The sequence below is a fragment of the Lactuca saligna genome, chromosome 2 (genome assembly GCF_052625555.1).
Source record: "Lactuca saligna cultivar CGN05327 chromosome 2, ASM5262555v1, whole genome shotgun sequence".
Classification (NCBI taxonomy): Eukaryota; Viridiplantae; Streptophyta; class Magnoliopsida; order Asterales; family Asteraceae; genus Lactuca; species Lactuca saligna.
Window position 1 is genome coordinate 185,561,753 of NC_136418.1, and position 8,967 is coordinate 185,570,719.

The 8,967-nt window shown below is 37.2% G+C and overlaps 1 long non-coding RNA gene across 1 annotated transcript; it reads right to left on the reverse strand.

Annotated features, from left to right (window-relative positions):
* Nucleotides 1-705: 705 nt before the first annotated feature.
* LOC145029434 (uncharacterized) lies at nucleotides 706-1,517 on the reverse strand. Its single transcript, XR_013676536.1, has 3 exons — nucleotides 1,332-1,517; nucleotides 957-1,084; nucleotides 706-757 (listed from the first exon to the last, which is right to left on the reverse strand). It is a non-coding gene; the product is annotated as an uncharacterized LOC145029434 (long non-coding RNA).
* Between the last annotated feature and the right edge of the window lie 7,450 nt (nucleotides 1,518-8,967).

The following is an 8,967-nucleotide window of genomic DNA, read 5'->3' on the forward strand; positions in this document are numbered from 1 at the left end:
CCCATAATTTTAACTTCAACTTCAATTTTTCCATCCTGCAATCATAACCATCATTTAAATAAGTGGAATTTCATAATTGGGTTTTGAATTATGTATATAAGAAAATTACTTGGTGAAAGTGTCAATAGAAACTGTAAATGTTAGTAACATTTAATTAAATATCATGAAATACTAAAAAAAATATATATATAATTTTAAATAAAAAAAAAATCAGAATTCAAATGCTTTTGGGAATGTTCAATTCCATTCATTCTTTCGATTCTATCATACCAAACAAAACAAAATAATTCTTAATGTAAAAAATAACTTGATAATAAATGAAATAAAAAAAAAAGATATTACCAGGACTTCAAAACTAAGTTTATTAAATAAATAAATAAATAAACAAGAAGGGTATAAATAGCAAAGGAGAAAAGTAAGCTACCCGTCTTTTTGGCCAAAGCCTAAACCAGGGACAGTAGAAATGCCAATGGCTTCCAAGAGCTTGAGGCAATAGAAAACATCAGGAACTTTTCCAGCACTTGTTGCAGCTTCAATTGCTTTTGGGGGTAGTTTTATTTGTGGGAATGAATACATGGCGCCTGATTTCAAATTTAAATAAATAAGAAAGAATTAATATCAAGAAATATAAGGTCAGAGAACAATTTTATTGGAAAATGGCTAACCTTCTGTGAAATTACAAACAACACTTTTGCAACTATTGAATTCATCTGTCATCATGTGTGCTCTCTTCCTTAGTGATTCAAGGATACCCTTGCTGCATTTGTTTACCAAGAGAATTGTCTAAAATACCCCTCCATAACAACAATACTTTGCAAACAAGTAATTTTATCTTTAAACTACTCTAATCATCTAATTATTATACCATTCAGTGATGACAAAATAAGTGAATTTTTTTATAAATCAACAGTTTGTGAATGATGAAAATTTGAAAATGGACAAATAGGTAATTTTACCTATCTGTAAGAAACTGCTCGTACGAAATATCACCTCCGAGTGTAAGTTCTTGAGCTGAAGTACTAACTTCCAACATCCATGTAGCAGGGTTATATCCGTCTTTTACCTTACTTACGCCATCAACAACCTGTTTTATCAAAACATTCACTAAGGTTAAATCTCAATATCTCATTTCATGTCTATATGACTAATAACTCAAAAGATTTCATTTGTTTTTAGGATCATAGTAACATTTGCAAACAAAAATCTAGATTAAAAATGTTACCTATGGTTAAATCTCAATATCAAAATCATTTAGATAAGTTCTCAAGCATGCTGCCTTGTGTGAAATCAAAAAATTGATGAGTATAAATAGTTTGTTGAAATCAACTTACAAAAATCGTGAAATATCATACTCACAGATCAAGTATTGATCGGAGCAACCTGAGCCCTGGTGTCTTCGTCGTCAGCAGCGGATTCCTCCCCCTCTTTGTGTTCGGGATCATTGATAGCCATTATAGTTGAGGATCGAAGATGCTGAGACCTGAGAGCATCTAGGGTGAAAATCGAAGGCGGGGAAAGGGTTTATATTGGAAATGTTGGAGAGGCGTCAAGGTTACCTCGACTGCTTTAAGCCTGCCGATCGGAGTAACCTGAGCCCCGGTGTCTTCGTCATCAGCAGCAGCGGCTTCCTCCTCCTCTTTGTGTTCGGGATCATTGATAGCCATTAGTTAAGGATCGAAGATGCTGAGTAGCAGTAGTCTCCGTTAAAGATCTAAAAAATCAGAGGTTTGATTGATCTGTTCATCACCGCCTCCGTATGAAGTTGGAAAATTGATTTGTTTATCACCTTAGGAAAGGGGCATTTTGGCGGTGTCAATGTGAATAGGTTAGATGGCAGTGTGTTTAGGAGATTAGGTAAGGCCCTTCTACTGTATTAGGGTGTAGTATATGATCCGTGTAGTGTTTAGAATAATAAGTATAATGCTTAATATGTTGTACACGAGGTAATATATGTTGTACCTCTTAATTTTTAAGAAATGGGCAATATCCTTAATAATATAGTATATATATATATATATATATATATATATATATATATATATAAGTTATTCACCTCCTAAGAACAGTAGCTGATAGGGTACTATTTTTTGGGTTACCATAGGGGTTAGGCCTTTTACTTCCCGATCCTTCCGCCACCGTTCACTTTAGGTTCCCTCAGCGCTCCACTGTCTTCCTTTTATCTATGTTCCAAATTTCATCCAAACTCTCGGTCATCTTACTTTTCTCGATGCTTCCCACTGCTCACCTCTCATTTGGAACATCGACTGCACCACAAAACCTCCGCTTCACAATGTTCATGGAGTATGTTTAATCCGATAATTGTTCATCGTGTTAACGATTCACCGCCTCAAAATCCTGCTCATCTGTTTCTCACTCTATTTGCTTCTAATTCCATTACCCTGTTAATGTTTCTGAAGTTCATATCCTCTGATTTTGTCATTCTTAATCTATAAGAAAAAACCCTAACTTTTTGTTTGATGGCTGATTTACAGTATAGATGCCTAGAGATAGGAATGACGGGGAGGGCTCAGGCCGTTACGGGAATACGGAGGAGGAGTATGTGGAACGAGGCGACTAAACACATACACATATGAGAAGGTATATCCTACTTTTTTGTGAACATAAAAATCATATGATGTTCATTGAAGGAAACAGGTTTGATGTTATTTTCTCATATATTTCAAATACACAGGAGCAGGTCGACAATGTCAACGGTGGTTTGAAGTTTCAACAATACCCTCCGTCGTCATCCTTTCTCTACCTACCTCCTCGGTTGGGAAACGTTTTTGGTGTGTATAAGTTTAGAAGGTAGATATCTTTCATTCATCAGTGATGTAACGCTTGATTTATGGGTTATTCAGTTTCAACATTTTTGGACTTTTGGGCTAGAACTCGATGAGTTGGGGAGTTCCAACTCGTCGAGTAGAGATCAGTTTGGATGCGGAATAAAGGGTCTACTCAACGAGTTGGAATGCCCCAACTCGACGAGTAGACATTGGAAAGGAAAACCCTAATTTTCAAGGTTTGTACCATATTTAAAGGCCTTAAGCCTCACTTGTAGCCTCCCTTATCACCCCCTTTGTCCAGAGAAACCCTAAATCGTGTCTCATCTCCCATTTTGAGTGTGTGAGGGCTTAAGGAGTGCCTTTTTGGTGTTTATATAAAGAAGCTTGAAGTGCTTGGTGCATAGCTGAAGGGAGAGGTTGTAAATCTGGTGTTTACTCTGCCGTGGCAACCATTTTAAGGTATAAAGTCGAAACCTTGACCTCCAATTGCTTAGATCTTCTTCTATGAAAGTTTATGGCTATTATTAGCCTAGTTTGGTACCATTCTTGGTTTTAAGCATGATATGTAGATATGGCTTTAGATGTGGGCATCTCAGGGCCTTTGGGGACTTAAAGTTGCCAACTTTATTAAGTCTTGGCCCTCCTTCATGCTCTAAGTCCCTTGACAAGCTTTGCTTAAGTATTTTTAGCCTTTGATGCCTTGCATGCATGTAAAGTTTGCAACTTTATGTGGCAACTACACTATTAGGGGTTTGATCTGTTGTTTGGAGCCTTGGATCCCACTGAAAAGGACTAAACACAAAAAGGGCTTAAGGGACTCGACGAGTTGCTTAACCAACTCGACGAGTCAGGTAGGGTTTCCCGTTTTCGGGATCCTGAGTGATTTTGGTGAGCTGATTAGGAGATTTCGGTTTAGAGTTTTCGGTCCTTGGACATTAAGGAACTCGACGAGTTACTCAGGTGACTCAGCGAGTTGATGGACTATGAAGGAACTCGACGAGTTGCTAGATGCAATGGACAAGTTGGGTCAACATGGACTGTTGACTTTGACATTGACATTTGACTTTGGGTAAATTAGTCCCAAGGGGTGCTTGGAGTAAACCAAATTATAATGAGTAAGGCCCGTAAGGAGTTAGGACCCAATTTGGAAAATTAGGCCATTGATGGATTTATGGACATCATAGTGTTGGGCCTTTGTTTTGGGCTTGGGCCTCAGTTTGGGTCATACTGGGCTAGGGGTAGAATGATCATTTTACCATCATATATGGATTAAGGATTATACTATGGAACTCAATTGCTAAATGGGTATACTGGTTGGTATTGATAGCTCGGGAAGTCGGCGGAGCAGCAGCTAAGGATGTCATTTGGGAAGCTTCTGCATTCGAGGCGAGTCTCCTCACCATACCAATGGGTTGAAGGCACCAAGGTCTGCCATTATTGTTATGAGTTATGATTAGTTGGTTATGGGATATGTAATATGCTAGTTATTTGTGATACTCACATGAAAGACCTCGGGTGGTTCCCGATGCACTTATGTGTAAGGCCTTGGAGGGTTTCCATGGCATTCTAGTATATTTTCTTGTATGCCATCCCTTAATTTTCTTGTATGTCATCCCTTAATTTTAAAGACCGTGTGGGGGTTCCCACGGCAGGAAGACCATATGGGGGTTCTCATGGCAGGAAGACCATGTGGGGGTTTCCATGGCAGTTAGCTAAGACCATGTGGGGATTCCAGTGGCACTAGGTGTAAGACCCTAGATGGTTTCCATGGCTTCCTTATATATTTATATGCATGACTTATGTGATTGATATGGTTTATGTAGCTGTTATAGCTGATATGGATTAATTGGTTATGTGGATTGTGTGGGGTATGCTCTGGAGGGACTCACCAAGCTTCGTGCTTACAGTTTTGTTTATGGTTTCAGGTATCATCGGCTTGGAAAGGAAGTGTCCGACTTGATCGCAACGCACACACCCTCGTTTTCCGCATTATGGGATTTTGGGACGTAACTCTGATAAATATTTTAATTAAGCAATGTTTTTGAATGATTGGATGAAGTAGTAATTATGTTTCACTATAATGAAAAATGAAATTTTTACCCTTGATTCTTGATTTTTGGGTCGTTACAAGTGATGCAAATTACATTCTTTGGATTTCATTATTGATTTGCCCTAAATCAGTTTATCACTTTGATATCTAGCTACAAGTTGTCTGGTCGTTGCCTCGTTTTGGTGAGTTAATTTCGAGCTACTTGATGTCCTATTGTATACCTATTATCACATGAAAAATATTTTGTTTGTTAAACATGAGCCACAATTCGGATTAGGGATTATATTTGAACTCCCAAAATGTAGCACGATTTTTTTGTAAAGATAGCTTATGGAACATGAATTTGATTCTATATGAGCAACCCTAATTGATGATATTCTTAACACTTGTATGATTGCAGGCACGTCAGAGGTTCCAAATGATCCAGCAACAGGTAGCAAATTATCAATCACTTTTCTAATATTATCCAAATCTTTCCATGGGTTTTAAAAAAGTTTTCTTTTTTGTCCCTGAATTAGGTGTAGGTGCACTTGCTTTAATTCAACTCCAAGGATACATGCAGCCACACAAGAAACTAATGATTGCGTCCCTTTGGAAACTCGATCTAGTAAACACTAAATCCACACTTTCACACATCTGTCAGATAGTTGTTTTACCTTTTTACCCTTTCTTCTTCTATAATCTAACATCTTTATAGTTTATGCTAATTACATTTTTTTCATGTTTTCTGGTTCTTCAAGATAATAGTATGAAAAAGGAATAACTGTGTGCACGAGCAAAAGGATTAAGGACACTTGGATGGATCTTTCAAGAGGCAAAAACAAGAAATGAAAGTGAATGTGAAATGTTACATGGTGGAAGTGGAGTGCATAATATTAATGGAGTTGATGGGGATAATGTTTCAAGAGGTGCAAAACTTTGGATAAACTCTCAAAGTCAAACCACCATGGCACCTCAAGTAAGAACTCAGAAGTACCAAATTGTTTTAAACTTAGTTATAATGGTCTGAAATGGAGAATAGTCAATTTTTATAACTTACGAAATGGAGAATAGAAGGTGTTGAGAATTTTCACTTTCTGATGTCGACTATGTTTGACTATGCACCCGTACTGGTTGATGAAATGCTTGAACCAAGGTACGCTGATTTTCAGTCAAATTAACTATTATACAAAATCTTTAATTTGTAAGATTTTCATATGATTGAATCTATTTTGGTATAATTATACATGGTGTTAGTGGGAAGCGTGTGTTTGCCTCAGAACTACAACGATTCAAATATCAACAAGCCCAATAAGCCTCTTCTTTCCTGAAATATTGCTTAAGTCGATTAAGATGCAATTATTTCCTATTGCTTAATTGTTACATGTTCAAATTGTTGAATTTCTTTTCAATTCATTATGTGTTTGATACCTCTGTTGTATCTATATGTACTTTGTAACATCCCAATTTTCAAGACCAAAAATATATTTTTAAATTATGTTACTTATCAAATCGTTTATTGAAAAACATCATCAATATCATATAAAACCATAATCACATGTTTCAAAATCATAAAATCAATAGTAATAATATCAAAGTACAATCCCATGGATCTCAAAAATGCAAAAATCATGTGCGCGCGTTGCGCTGCTACCGTGCAAGCTCCTTCCCCTGCGACGAAGAGGTACCTGGAACCAAAACTGAAAACCGTAAGCACAAAGCTTAGTGAGTTCCGTCATCATACCAAATACCATCCATAATACATATTCCCATGCATATCTGGGTGTCGGCCTCCCCTTCGGTCTATTTCAACTGGATATCTGCCTAGCATATCTGGGTGTTGGCCTGCCCTTCAGTCTATTCCAACTAGATAACTGCCTAGCATATCTGGGTGCAGGCCTCCCCTTAGGTATTGTGACATCCCCAATTTCACAGCCAGAAAAGACCGATTTGTTTATGCTTTGTTTTATAAATCAGAGTAATCGTTTGAAGAAAATGGTTGCGGAATTTGTTCCCAAACAAAATATGATAAGAATATATCAAAGCATTTCTTTAAAGAAATGTATTTTCATTATATAACAAAATCTCGGGATGTCATGTTCCGATACAGACCAAAAACATAAACAATATAAAATAGACCTTACAACAGTTATTTATAACTACTGATCCATAATCCAAAATCTCTCATCAAGTCCACCAACTTATACCTTTGTGTCATTACCTGTAATGCAAAGAAAACTAAGTAGGTCAGGCTTGGGAGCCTGGTGAGCGTATAGGGTTTTCAACCCACAATAATATAATTATTATATTTAATCATCAAACAATCAACCCAATTACCCATCCTCATTATCTCCGTTTAATCTTCCCAAAAGATATTATCCTAAGGATCATCTCCTATATCATGTTTACCTCTCATCTCCTTACATCTTATTTCCTTATATGTTTATTCCTAAGAACTTTTCCTAAGGATCATCGTCTGCATCGCATAGACAATATTAATTCGGGAATCACTCCCTCAATATGTGTCTAGTAAGGGTTAGGGTATCATCGCATGATTACGCAGCCACAACATCACCTGGACTCGTAAATCATAATAAGGGTTAGACTATCATGGCATGAATACGCAGCCACAACATCGTCTGGACTCGTAATTCATAATAAGGGTTAGACTATCATAGCATGAATATGCAGCCACAACATCGCCTGGACTCGTAATTCATAATAAGGGTTAGACTATCATCGCATGAATACGCAGCCACAACATCGCCTGGACTCGTAATTCACCACCTATCTATCATCACCATTATATCCTCACCTATGTCTTATCACATTATTTCAACACACATCAACTATTTCATCTACCTATATTCTACCCAACATATTTCTAGATATAAATTACATATACATTTTAAATTATTTAATACCCGTATAAAAACATCAATTCCAAGTCCATCTCAAATAGACAAATAATATATAACACATAGCACGTATTTCATAGCTAATACTTTATATTTATGTGTTAGAAGAAAGTAACTACACACTCACACCAAACATATACTTAATACATTCAAACAATACTTGTATTAAAATCGTGTTATGAAAGGGACTATACACTCACTTGATCAGAAGATGATCGGACAGCACTACGGCTTGTAAAAGTAGTATTCTTCAGTAGATCTAGAAGATCTTCACAAAAAACCGGCTTCTCGCAGGCAGAGCTTCAGCTCAGGAATTTCACTTCTCGGGATCTTCGGGCTTCTGGACTCGCTTCGGGTCTCGGGATAATACCGGGGCTTTGGGGGGTTAAAATAAGGATTAAAGAGAGTATCGGGAGTGGGAGAGTAAGAGATGAGCAACCTAAATCGGTTGAACCTTGATTTCTATTTATAGGGTAAATTTTTAGAGTTCACCTCGTGAGTTTCTAATATTCACCTCGTGAGCTACATACGCTCACCTCGTGAGCTCGATACGTCATTGCATTCGTCATGGCCACTTGCCCTGGAAGACGTCCATCATTTGTTCACCTCGTGAACTACATATGTTCACCTCGTGAGTTCTTACACGGCCTTGGGGTTCACGCTCCGAACTTTAGAAATTCATAACTTTCGCATACGAACTTCGTTTTCGACGTTCTTTATTTCCACGCGTAGGTGAGATTATGCTCTACAACTCTCATTTAGAATCCGTTGGCTAATTTTGACTTTATTTTTAATATATTATAAATATATTTTTTTAGTAGGCCGGGATAGGAAAACTCCGTTATAAATTCATAACTTCTTCATCTGACATCCGTTTTCGTCTGTCTTTTTACCGTTGCACTACCATGGAAGAGATCTTCGATTCTCGTTTAGATTGTTTCGGCTAAAAACCGCTCGATCTCAATGTCGAACTTCAGGCTGCATACTACTAAGCTGAAACTTAGAAAAATCATAACTTCTCATACGAAGTCAGATTTGGACGTTCGTTTTATGTATGCTCTCGGTTTAACATATTCTACGACTTTCATTTAGACCGCTAAGGCTAAATATCGCTCTAACGTAAATTCACTATTTACGTCGCGCTGTGTCGTGCCGGTTCTGTCACGAAACTTCGACAGGTCATAACTTCTTTGTTATAACTCGGATTTCAATGTTCTTTATATGTACGGAATCA